The 13132-nt window shown below is 41.2% G+C and overlaps 1 protein-coding gene across 8 annotated transcripts in view; it reads left to right on the top strand.

The window, feature by feature from the left end:
* TMEM266 (transmembrane protein 266) overlaps window positions 1–13132 on the top strand; it is a 108873-nt gene that overhangs the window by 20367 nt on the left and 75374 nt on the right. For 3 of the 8 annotated variants that reach the window (XM_064157329.1, XM_064157330.1, XM_064157322.1), the window contains exon 1: window positions 45–140. The exons of 4 other annotated variants lie outside the window; for them this stretch is intronic. The gene's annotated coding sequence lies outside the window, so the exon portion shown is untranslated. Of the gene's footprint in view, window positions 1–44; window positions 141–4668; window positions 4802–13132 lie in introns of those variants that run through there. One more of the 8 variants, XM_064157324.1, reaches the window with a different exon arrangement.

The raw sequence follows: 13132 nt of genomic DNA, 5'->3' as shown, positions 1-13132 counted from the left end.
CTAGGCGACCCGCGAGCGAGGCAGCGCGCGGGCGCGCGCGGGCCGTTCCCCGTCCCCCTGCCGCCGGCGGCTCCGCGCGGGGCGCGCGCTGGATGGTTGGCGGAGCGGGGCTGCGCGGGCGCCGGCGGAGCTGGCAGCAGGTATGTGCCGTGCCCCGTTGCGGCCCTGCGTGTCGCTGGGGAATCCCCCTCCGCCTCCCGGTGCCGTCGTGCGCCCTTCTGCCGCGGCGAGCCGCCCCTGGGGAGGCGGGCTGGGCGGCCCGGTGGGGTCCTCTTGTCACTCCGGTGGGGCCGTGCTGGCGGACAGGGTGCGGGGAGCTCTTTTGCGGCGAAGAAAGTTTGGCGGCGGGCACCGCCTCACGCCAACTTCCCGGCAGCGGCGCCGGAGCCGTCTTGGGGCGCCTAGCCGCGGGCCGGCCTGCGGCGCGGGAGTGGTGGGGCCAGACCCCACTCCCGTGGGTCGATCAGGCTGCGGGCGGGCCAGGAGCGGGTAGTCTAGAGCTGTACCCGCTTGTGGCGCCGTGTCGCGGCCGCCCAGACGCGCTGGTGCGGTGTTCTTCCCTCAGGGGAGGGGGCCTGGAGGGTTAGGTGAGGCGGGGGTCTGGGGGGCACGCGCTCCTCCTCTCTTGGGGCGCTCTCGCTACCGCTTCCTGGCCAAGTCTCCACAGCCAGACCCCAGCGAGTCCAGCGCCTCGGGGCGGGCGCGGGTTGCCAACTTCTGCCATGCGACTCCCGAATACAAATATCTTCGCTAAAACTGCGGCTACGAGGTGCTTCAATTCTTTGCGCGAAAACCATCCTAATGTAGAACATTTATGTGTTACGACCCCTTGCACATTTTATTCACTGCTGGTGCTATGGATCTATAAAATGCTGCAGCTCTTTTGGGTAACTCTGTACTAGAATAGAATCATTGCTTAACATGGCGAAAAAATGAACTGTTAATTCCTTTTTTTCTTGAAGTTAAAATCTACGTAGGCTAGTTTTACCTAGAGAATTTTAGTTTGCCTTCTATAAAAAATGTAGTATGTTTAATGGGCCTTTTATATGTTTTAGACCTTTTTGTAAAGGTGAAGTCTGTAAATTGTGAGTATTGATGTGCTGTGACAGGATAGCTTGTCATAGCAACTTTACTCGAGGAAATTAGTTGGTGAACATGTGTGGTTTCAAAGTTTGTTATCCTGCTGAAGTTGGGAAAAGGACCTGCTAAATGCATCACTAGCAGAATTTCTTGGTTCTTACGTGAGGGTTTGAGAGCTAGCTGACCTACAAGCTCCATATTAAATACAGCATGCACCTGACACTGCTGTAACAGCAGCAAAAGACTGCATATACAAAAGGAGTGCTAAGAGTAATGATACACGGGTCTCACAGCTGTGAATGCACCCAGCTGAGAAGGCTCGTTCAGAACACAGGGCACCTGCCGTATTACATGCACAGGATCAAAAGTTGCAGTTTTGTGATATGACTTTCAGAAATCTTAGGGGGTTTTGCAAGACTTATCACTGGAATTTGTGGAAAGCAAGAAGTGCAAGCAGCCTTTTTTTTTTAATGCTGTAGAACACTAATGCAGGTGTGGATCGAGTGAGACAATATTCATGCTCAGTGGTTTACTGTTAGTTCCCATGAAGGGTCTGCAAGCTTCCAGTTATTAATTACATGTTCATATTAAGAGAGGGTTATAAATTGGTCCATACAAAAGTAGCGTTTAAATACTTTGCAACAAGGATACGTTGATTAACGTTATGCAGCAGTTACCTTGTGTAGGAAAAGCTATTACTTAGTCTTGTGACCGACCTTTATGCTGCGAGGAAGTATATTCTGTGCAGGGAACGGAAGGAGTAGTCCTCATTTACAGAGGATATGGAATAAGAAGCAAGTGTGTGTTGCTTCAAACGTGTTATGATTCCTAAACGCTGTGAGCAGTATGCTGACAGTGAAGTGGCTGTATGAGTGAAGAGGCCACATTCCTGGAGCAATGCATGCACACACTCGTTCCTGTACATTTCTGAACAAAGTGGAGTTTTTGCAGCTCTGTCCCAACACTACCCATTAAACTGCAAAATTGACTTGCCTCTCTTTTAGCACAAGATGGGTTTTTGTCTGGAGACTGAGGAGAGATGGAAGTTGTACAAAAAGTTAGGTAGTAACTGCATTAAGGACAACAATGGGCAGTGGGAACATGCAGCAAGAGTATGTATCTGCTATTCCAGCTTCATGGAGTAGTAGGCGAGATTAAGGTATTAATTCTAACCAGTCAGTGAAAAAGTCAGTGTGAAAATTAACATGAGCTATGTATGCTTGCAGTGCAAGTACTAGTGCAAGTCTGCTACTCAGCTGAAGTATTTTCAGTGTGTGACTGACAGCATAAATGCTGAACATAATGCACAGTGTAGCTGTTTTCCCTGCTGCCATGTCAGTTCCCAAAGGTTAGTAGTTAGGTGTGTGCATGATCATAGTTCTGAAAGTGCCCTGTGGAAGACGCATACAGCTCATGGGACTCCACCTCTCCCAGGTGCTGTGGGGCTGTCACTCCACCTTGGATTTTGTGGTGACTTGATGATCTTAAAGTTGTCTTTTTCAACATAAATGATTCATTGACTTTCTGAAACCTGGCTATGTGGTGGCTTGCTGCTCCATCTCTGATGGTCTATACACTGCAATTTCTGACTGCAGTAGTGTTGCATCACAGATCACTTTTAGCACAGCAGGACAGAACCAACAAAACCTCAAACATGTTCAAGACCATGGTTTCAGCATTATGACTTGTGTTTACATCCAAATTAGGGGAAGCTGCGTTCCTGTCCTGTAGGGACAGGATCCTGAAATTTACATCTTAATACATCTCCAGTAGTCATTTAAACTAGTTGGATTACTTGGCAATAGCACAGCAATTGACTGAATGGTGTATGTAGGATAGAACTGCCTGCATACTCTGTAGGAGGAACAAATAGGGTGTTACATCAGTGTAGTGCTGCCCAGCTCATCTGATTCCTCGACATTGGGATTTCTTAATGGCCAAAATGATTTATCCTTATGAACACTGCAGAACCAATATGGACGTAGGACAGTGAGCTGCAGTCCTTTCTGCCTTGTGTTACCATCAAAAGTGTCAACTAAGTGCTATTTACAAATCTTTATTGCTAGTTGGTATGCAAGAGGAGGATGTCATTTGATTCCTCCTTTTTCTCTCGGGTTCTAGCCTGGTGCAGTGTGCTGTTTAGACTTGTTTGCCATGCTCTTGTTAAGCTCAGTAATATGAGGGGTAAGTCTGTAATCACTAGGGCTGGAAAATGAATTTAGGTTTTTCTGACAGTGCTTTCTCTGTTAATGCTTTCAGAAGTGTTTTTGAAAGGGAGGTGGACATGAGCGTCCTTGGTGAAATTCTATCTTAAGAAGAAAAATAATAAAAGTTGGTTTGTCGCTGTCACTGGAGTAGAGCTTGGCCCTTTTGTATTCTTTGATTCTAGAGGCTCCTGGCCAAGGTGGAAGGGAAGATTTTCTCTGCCAAATTCTTAGGTAGTGCATTGGGCATCAGAGACTGGGTGACAGACAGTAGAAAGTTTACTTCAGTCTCTCATATTTCAGTCTACCTATTTGCTGGGCTTAGGAGTTGTCTTGAGAAGAGTGATGTATTAGGGTTTAATTCTTAATTTAGTTATGAGGTCACAGTTAGCTCTGTTATATCCATGTAATCCTGTTGAAATAGTTGGTTTTGCTTGAATTTGTTGAGTAGCAGTGGAGGCCTCCTAATGATACTTTTGTTATTAGTTATAAAATGCAATAGCATCTTAGTTCTCGCTTCATTGAAAATAGTAATATTTTTAGCATAAAGAGGCTTGTTCTCTGTCTTAACTTGCTTTATCTTGTCAAAGGTTCAGTGTTGCTTTGGTATTTCAACTGTAAGTTTTTTTTCTGGTGACAATTACTATATCTTACCTTGCATCATGTGAAGTACCATGTGCAGCTATAGCATTACACACCAATGACGCTACATTTATAAAATACATATCCAAATGTTTTGGTTGAGAAGTCAGACCTATAAGTTAGTGGACATTTGGTTTAGGGTTTCACAGATACAGCTGTGTCTTGTGAGCTCCCTTTCAATGAATGAGCCAGTAATTTGCAGGAAAAAGGGTATGTGGTCTTAGCGATTGAAAAGAGGATCAATGCAAACAGAACTGAAGTCATATGCTGTTTTAGAAATTATGCTTCCTAATTTTCAAAAGGTTGACTTTCAACCCAAATAACCTTTTTACAAATTAGTTTCTAACATCAAACTTCTCAGTATTGTAGGTTTTAGATGTTGCAGTTGTTGTTTTATTTTTTAATATTATAATGATATCATTTTGAGTTTGTTTTTTTTTTTTTTTTGTTGCCCTTAAATCCCTAAAGTGGAATTTGAGCCTTCAGTATTGATTCCTAATTCATGTAATTGCCTTACTTGGTAATTTGTTATTTGGTGAAGGAGGAAGAAGCTTCAGTATGTCTTTGTCTGGTGAAGCAGTGAGTAAAGTCTGCTATCTGTCCTTCCACTCTGCTTTTTTACTTCAGCAGCCTGCAAATGCTCCATAGCACGCTGTCTGCTACTCGGCTGTCAGAGGTGCAAGCAGCCTAGCCATCATGTACACGGAATTCATGTCTGTTTGATTTCTTTTTTCTTTTTGAGAGGCCACCGAATACTTGATTAAAAAAAAAACAAGCGGGCTTTGGAAAACATTTCAGTTGAACTGAATGGATTGCCATGAGACAAGGAGCATCTCTGCTATTTTGGGGAACTTCAAAGGCTTCCTGCAAACCAGGCAAGTGTCAGAGCTTCTCAGAAAAGTTGCAAAAATCTTTGTAGTGGAAAGTGTTATGTCTGATAATTAAATGTGCCTACCAGCTTTTTCCACTAATAGAAAATGAAAGTTCATGGATAAAAATAGCAAAATACAAGTTTTATTGAAGTTGGTGAGGCTCTCACATTTGAATTATTTTAGTATTTTGCCTTAAATATTTTTGTTCAAGTCTAGCAAATCTGTTCTTATTGAAAAAAAACACCATGTGGACTACCAGTCAGTTTATCTGATGGGACAAATTTAAGGGAAGCTTTTCTTAAAATTAACTGAAGAACTCTGTAATAATGAAAAGTAACAGACATCCAAGATGTAAGCATGAGTCATGTGGGGTGTCTCAGTTAGCAAGCACTTCCTATTTTTTCTCTGTATCTAATAGCTGACTGGATCTTATAATCCATATCTAGGAAATAATTACCTTCTTCTCTGGAATGATAAAATTAGGCAGCTTTGAAAAGAACTTTTTAACTGGGAATTGAGATATGAGTTAAGGTTTACATGTTGACTTAAGAAAGTGTCTCAGAAAAAAATCAAGGCAATATCAAAGATCTTTTTTGCCTATGTTTGCTGTTTTTCTTCTGTTACCAGCTGCCATCTCAGAAATCTGAATGATCTTTCTTTTTTTACCTTTTCTGCTTGTTCAGTCTTAAGAAGGACTTTCTGAGCAGGGAGCAGCCATGTAATTAACTAGATATGTTTAACTTTGAAAGGTGTTATTTTTAGGACTAGCTCAAAAGGGCAGGTACTCCTTAGAGACATAATATAGCCAGATTATGTGCTCTAACTGAAAAAAGAACACAAGACGTTGGTAGCATTGAGGTTTACTAACAGTTTTTGACATATGTTATCTTTGGGCAAAAAGAAATTCAGAGGAGGCTGTGGAATGGGCACAGCTTCTGAGCCTCTTGGCGCTTGGTGCTTCACTGGAAGAAGTGTTAGCCTCCAGAGAGGCAGACTCTTTGAAGAGATGTCTTTGTTCCTTCCTGTCCTTTCATTAGGGCCCTGGTGATGCTAGTTCTTTCCCTCTTGCTTGTAGCAATGGCTTTTTTGATGGCTTGTGTACTGTTGGATGGCACATACAAAGGTATATGTGTGTCTGCCTAGCAAGAGTTATGCTGGAAACAACAGCTGTGCCCTGGCTGCCTCCTCACCGTTGCCATTGCTTCTCTGTGCTTCAGTTCCTCAGGTACAAGAAACAGAGAAGTTTGTGTAGGCTTCTGGTAGGAAAGGGTGTATGCATGAGTTGACTGCCATATTGCAGAGATACTTATTTCACCTCTCCCCATCCTGTTTTTCTGTTACATCATTCCTCACTTTTCCACCTTTTGGCAAAGGGGGACATATGTCAGTGTGTTGTCTTATCTGGTTGCCACTTACGGTGAAATTGTTACGCAGGCAATTTGGCCCCATCTTGAATGTCTTATATAGGTAAAGTTAAGAGAGCGACTTCTGAAGCGTTTATTCTGAACTGTAAATGGGAATTGAGCACAGAACAAGCACAAAGGGTGTTTTCAGAGTATTTTGAGCCTTCTCTGTTAAAAAATACTTGTACTAGTATTTAATGCAAAATAATGGGAACCTCATTGTGTTTTAGCCTGTTAAAGTATGCATAAAAGACAAGTCCTGTCCCAGAGGACTAGCAATCTAAATACATCTCAGCAAAGACATTGTGAATAGTGATAGATGCTTAGGAAAACCTTGCTTATATATGTACTAATGTATATATGTTTTTAAAAACTCTATTAATGTTTTTTCATCCTAGCACAAGCTTGTAACATAGTCTCTGTAAATGCATAGCAAGATATTAAGTTCTTTTTTCAGTAGGAGTTTGGGTTTTTTACATGATTGTGTGACATTTTAAAGAATCTTCATTAATTTAGGTCTGGTAGCTTTTTGGGTGTATTGGGATATTATAGTTTGTCTGTGTAGCACAGATCAGCACTAACAAAGAGAAGTCTCATTGCCTTTGGCAACATGTATGTTTTTAGTTGTCATCAGACTTCACATTGCTAATGTTGAAATTGTAATAATCTAACTTTCTTCTAATTGTCTAAAGGAGTACCACAGGAGAAAAAAAAAGACAATTGGATATATTTATAGTATTTTGAGATCTCACCCATAGAGTACCTACAAAAGTAAAACTTCAGTTTATTTCCTACATACGGCAATTAATGTTTGTACATTAGCCAAGTAGGAAAACTTGTATTTTCTGAAACTAGAAGAGGTGGTCATAAAACCAGCAGTAAGTCAGAAGCAGCTAATTTATGTGAAACAACGTTCCTTGCTGTTTAGATCAGGGGTGCTCACTTTGTTGTATGCATATTTGTTATATAGGAAGGTGCTGCAGTGACACAGAAGTGCTTGTGGACTGGCAAGTATAGTTTTTATTTTGGGAAGGAGCGTGGCTAGAGTTTGTTCACTGCATTCTTTAAAGTTTTTATTTTGTTTGAAACAAAAGTGCTGTTGAGTTTTTAGCTCAGCATTAGTATTTCTTTCCTTTTGTCCTTATAGAGTCAGTTTAAAAGACTGTAGATAGCTTTCTGGTAAGGTTTTGTCCTGTACTGAAGTGGTCAATAAAAAGTGAATTTTAAGTTATCCAAGAAAACTTGAGTTTGAGACTTAATCTGAATGAACTGTTTCTGAACAGATATTCTGTGCATTACTGTATCTTCTAAGTATTTTAGAATGGAATCTAACCCTCAGTACACAGCTGGGCTGACAGTGGGAATACTGAGCAGTTTTGGGCGGAAGGGAATGTGGCTTCTGTTACAGTCTTATGACACCTGTGGCCTCTCTATTGGTGATCTATAGCTGTATATTTGTAGTAGCCACTGAGGACAGCCAGCTCTGCTCTCTGAAACTGGTTGCTCGGGTCTATTAAATCGCATATGAGATGCATCTTGTGGTACTTTGTGAAAGATGTGTACTCTTTAGATTTTTTTCCATTGGAAAAAGGAGAGAGAAGGCGGCACAGAAAACCCCAAAGATTTCTTTAAGCCCACAAAATTCAGAGAGCAGCTATTGTGTAGAATTGGGGTGTTTTTAAATGCACAGTGTTGTGTGACTTGCATTGAAGTCTTTGGAAATACTTAATTTACATATTCAGGACCTTATTGAAAAGTAAATCCGTGATGGATGTAACTGTGATATGCCCATCTTCATGGATAACTTCAGCAAACCTGGCTGCCTTATATTGTTTTATAATGTGAAAATTAGGAGATCCTTCAGTAGCCTGTTCCTTTTGAGACAGAAATAACTGTCAGGGCAGTTGCTTTGGTCTTAGAAGTCAGGATTCTTGTCACCACAGTGATTCTTGAGAAAAAAAGTTTAGATTTAGTTAACGATAGTAAAGATCTTTAAAAACATAACCATTTCCTTGCATCTATTACTGTGCTATAGGAAAAAAATGCAATTAGATGTGGAAGTGAAATCATTTGGTTCTAGCTAAACCAGCCTATAGTAGTTGTCCTGAAATGCTTCTTTTAGGCTGGTACCCAGGCTTCCTATCCTGCCAGAATACTGAAAAATGGAGTTTTGATGTGTAAATAAAGGTACTCTTTGAAATGTTGGGAGAGCCTGCAGTGCCAGGCGAAGGATTCCCATAACAACTAGAGGAACGGGAACTCAAGGACTCTTACAATCTTTTGAATACTGAGCTACATACTGTTCGTTTGTAAGGATGTTTGTTTTTTTAATAACATTCTTGTTTAATTGAAAATGCTCATCAGCATCACCCTTGTATTGTTGAAATTGGGAGCTATGGAAGGGAGCTTGGTCTTTTTTCCTTTGGTAAGGGATGTTGCACCCAATCTGAATGCACTACTCTAATCTGAAGATTAAATAGGCTTGTTGATGTTGAAGAACTTCTTTCAGGCTAAAATGGTTTCCCTTTTTTGGGGGGAAGGGAGGAAACTACGGTCAAAGTGGTTGTCAGCCTGCCAAAGCTTGAAGACAAATGCACCAGATAGGGTGAACTAACAAACAAAGACTAATTGGTTATTCGTTTGCCATATTTGGAAATGTGGCCAGATCTCAAGGTGCCTGAGCAACTGATTTGAGTTGGTATCAGATTGATGTTTTGGGGGTAAATTAAGTTGGTGTATCATTTAGCGAGAAATGATCCGTGTTCTTTTCTCGAAGTGCTGTTAACCAGCACTTTACCAGACTGTCTAGGTGTGGAGATTTCATAGACTGAGGGAACTACCTACAACTACCTGAGGGGTGGTTGTGGCCAGGAGGAGGTTGCTCTCTTCTCTCAGGCGGCCAGCGCCAGAACAAGAGGACACAGCCTCAGGCTGCGCCAGGGGAGATTTAGGCTTGAGGTGAGGAGAAAGTTCTTTACTGAGAGAGTCATTGGACACTGGAATGGGCTGCCTGGGGAGGTGGTGGAGTCGCCGTCTCTGGGGCACTTCAAGGCAAGGTTGGACGTGGCACTTGGTGCCATGGTCTAGCCTTGAGCTCTGTGGTAAAGGGTTGGACTTGATGATCTGTGAGGTCTCTTCCAACCCTAATGATACTGTGATACTGTGAACATGTGAAGTGTTCATTGTTCTGCTCCATGCCTTCAGGTAGGGATGTAGGTACGTGGGACAAATTGATTGGGAAATACAGGCTTGCTCCGTTTGTTTTGTCAAGAGAGAGGACACTTCATTTTCTAGTGCATGTGTATTTCATGGACTTTAAATACCAGCTTAAAACATACTTGCTTTTGGTCGTGGGCTGTATGGAACAGGCACTTTGTCTCCAGGTAATACCCAGTGTAATGAAGTGCTTGTCTTTGATTATGGTGCTATCAGAATGCAATGCAGAGTGTTCAGAATACTGAATTATAAAATGGAGAATCTGGTATCAAGGGAAAAAGAGGTCACAGTGGTACTTTCCTTCACTAGTAGCACATCTGATCTTTGGCCAGTGTGCTGTTTTGTTTAAGTGGTTTCAGAAAGCACTTCCTGTCTGAAATAGACTGGTTTTGTTAGTTTCTCTGGGTATATAAAGCATTCTGGATGAAGTGTTTGGCAGAAGAGGAGCATAATGTATCTGAAACCTTTCATTTTATGCTGTAGACAGCTCTGTCTAGGTCAGAAGACACTATATTATCAAGTAGCATATTACAGGCATTCAGAAATTGCACAATAGCTTGATTATTCATTGAATAATTGGTTTTTGTTAAGCAGATAATGGCATTGTTTGCATTCAGAGCCTAGTTTTGAAGTATGTGACACAGAGTACTTGTATTTTAAATCTTCTGTTATTTACTTGATATAAGAACCAAGAACAGAATTCAGAAAAGCTTCTACAACAGCAAAGACTGCTTATTCTACCGTGAATGTCACACCTGGACTAACTGTATGCTAACAGCAGTTCTGAAAGCGTCAGAGATGTTTTTTTGTTGTTAAGTTTATTTGGTTGGTATGTGTGTTTGTCTGCAGCAACTTAAGACTGCATGGACTGTTTAAATGTAGGCTGTATTTGAAACGAAACACCCAAAACCAAACCCACAGCAGAAAACAAAGAATCAAAAACTGTTTAGAAGCTTCCCAAACTGTTCAAGAGAGGAAAAGAAGTAATGCAGAACAAGTGTATGATGAAGACATGCAAAAGAAATGGCATGCCTTTCTCTCACACACTTAGTTTTCCTATCTATAGGATAAAAGAGAAAGTATTTCTTTGGCTTTTTAATGCTTTAGTATCTCAAGGTGGAATAGAAAATCATTGGCTGTAGTGTCAAGTGTGATAATTTTTGCAAGTATGTCAGAGTATGGTCTAAGGTAAGTTTTCAGGTTCCTCTGAGCAGTCACATAATCTTATGCTTGTAGGTAACTATCAGCTTGGTAAAATCCCTAATTGCTTCAGTACTCTGAAGATCTGGGAAACAGGGAATGATGAACAGATTTTACCTCAAAATTTTGTTCTCCTTAAGACAAGCAGTGTATTTTCTCTTTTCCCAAGCTGGACTTAAAAGGAAAAGCAATAAGGTGATGAAATTACTGCCTTAAAGGACAACAGAAATGATCAAACCTACTCAAAATAACAGATGCAGCACATTCAGTTAATCAAAACACGTGTTCTGTATCTGTGACTGTTTAGCCTGCAGAAGATAGTCTGCCTTGCAGTAGAGGAGTTGTATTTTCAGTATGAGCTATATACCCATTTGAGCTGTGATCAGCACTCTTGCTTCCCTAAGGAGATGGCAGTGATTGTAGCATTTATCATACATAAAGGAATCTGTCTTCCTGTATATAGCTGCCAAAAGACATGTGAAAAATAGGGACAGAGAAGACAGTGCCCATGATCTTGGTAACTACTCAGACACCAGAACTGCTGGTGAACTAAGGAAATGTCTTACCCAGTTCTCACCTGAACCTCATATTTATCCACAACCATCGTTCTCAGTCAGGCTGATTCAGGAGCCTGTAAAGGAATCTGCTAGCAGAATGCCGTCTGAAATGCTGGTATGCTAATCTGTGCATGAAGCTCTTGGTGAAAACAAGATCTCGTTCACTCCACAAGTTGAGTACACAAATGGAATGCTGTCCTTTACGTTGAAATCTTTTTTTTTATGAAGGGAAATTATGGCCATGAGTAATTCTGCTACCATCAAGCAACCCTGTGGCTGGAGCAGAGACATGCAACCAAGGACAAAAGTTTCTTTATTTAGGGAATGGAAAATTGAGCAGAGTGAAGTAGCAGAGCACTTCTAAGGAAAAACACCAAACATTTTAACTTTGCATTAGTCCTTTTCTTTATAATATGTGGCAAAGATGATGGATCAGTGATTATTCTGACTTGGCAAAGCTAAGGCTGCTTTTTGGGGAATGCAACAAAACAGCTTTAGAGGCTACTCTGGGGATGCTTATAGAATTGTGCTCCTGTGAGAAGCCTATGCCTCTGCAATGGAAGGAGGAAGAAAGGGCTTGCAAGCTAAGATCAAAATAAAAAATGGTATCTAGAGGTGTCTGACTTGACCTGGTTTTCGGTTCTCTGCTATGGGCAATGAGGCTACTTGGTACTTAATTTCTAATTACTTAACTCATATCAAGCTAAGGATTTTCTTCCTTTCGCCCTAAAGGACTGAACTGTAAGAATTCTTCTGATTTAAGCAAGGAGATTGATATATAGCAACACCTACTGAATCTACTTGCTGGACCCAGCTGCTCTCCTTCTTGCTTGTCATGGCATTTGAAATCAATGGCATTCAAGGTGCTAACTGTTCATTTAACATCCAAATTAAAAGATGAATGATGTTGCAGGTATGTCTGTAGCTAGAGCACATGTATCCCCTGTGAAAAGTGTATGACAGTGTTGTATCCAAGCTTAGATTTTTGTCAGCTTTGAGATGGCTTTGTGTTTGTTTCAGTGTATGATTAAGTGTATGTTTAAACTAGCTCTTGTCTTTTCCCCAAGTAGAGTTTTGCATTTCTCTTATCATTTGTAACTGAATAGTTACAATAGATAAATTGACATCTAATAACAGTGTTGCAGTCTGTTTGCCTAGAAAATTGTACCAGGTTTTTCGTTAAAATCAGCAAGAAAGATCTTTTGGTCTTCCCTGTTTTTGACACTATAGCTGCTGAAAAAGGGCAAAGGTCAGGCTAGGAAAAGCACAGCTGACTTGCAGAGTTGTTTTTGTTATCTATCTTGTTGCCTTCAGAGCTCTCTTTAAGGTCATCCTGCAGCAGAGGTTCAGGTTTGATTCATACTTTACATTGAGGTGTCTCTGGGACAAGTACTCATCCCATTGATTTGCTGTGATATTTTTATGCTGACTGTAGCAAGAGGAGAAAATTTTTAAGGAGAAATATTTTAAGAATTGTAGCTGTACTTCTCATCTTTTGGACACAAACCAGTACAGCAGCGGGGTGAAAAGTCAGCATAATGTGAGCAACCATCTCTCTGAGTTGTCGATGGAGCGCAGTTTGAGAACATCTGGACTGTAAAATTCACCTCTTGAACTTTCATTGATTGATTCCTTGGGCTGTCAGCCATGAAGTATATTTTTAGATACTTACAGCAAATCCTACTGCATGTGAAAGAATACCAAATCCATAGTTTTTCAGCTGCTCTTTTTCAGTAAGCAGGGAAAAGACTTTGTGTAAGTAGTTAATTTGCTGCTGCATTGCAGACTTCAGTTTGTACAGCTCTACCTGAGTTAGCTTTATACTGGGCAGCCTGGCAACTAGTACTGAAGTCCAGCCACAGCCGTGCTAGCTCAGCACTGGCTGTAATCCTTCTCTCTGATCCAAAGAGGAAAACTATTGGCCTGGACACAGTAAAGCAGTCTTTTCTTTCAGTAAG

This window comes from Pogoniulus pusillus, chromosome 17 (assembly GCF_015220805.1).
Source record: "Pogoniulus pusillus isolate bPogPus1 chromosome 17, bPogPus1.pri, whole genome shotgun sequence".
Lineage (NCBI taxonomy): Eukaryota > Metazoa > Chordata > Aves > Piciformes > Lybiidae > Pogoniulus > Pogoniulus pusillus.
This window is presented reverse-complemented; position numbering and strand designations above follow the sequence as displayed.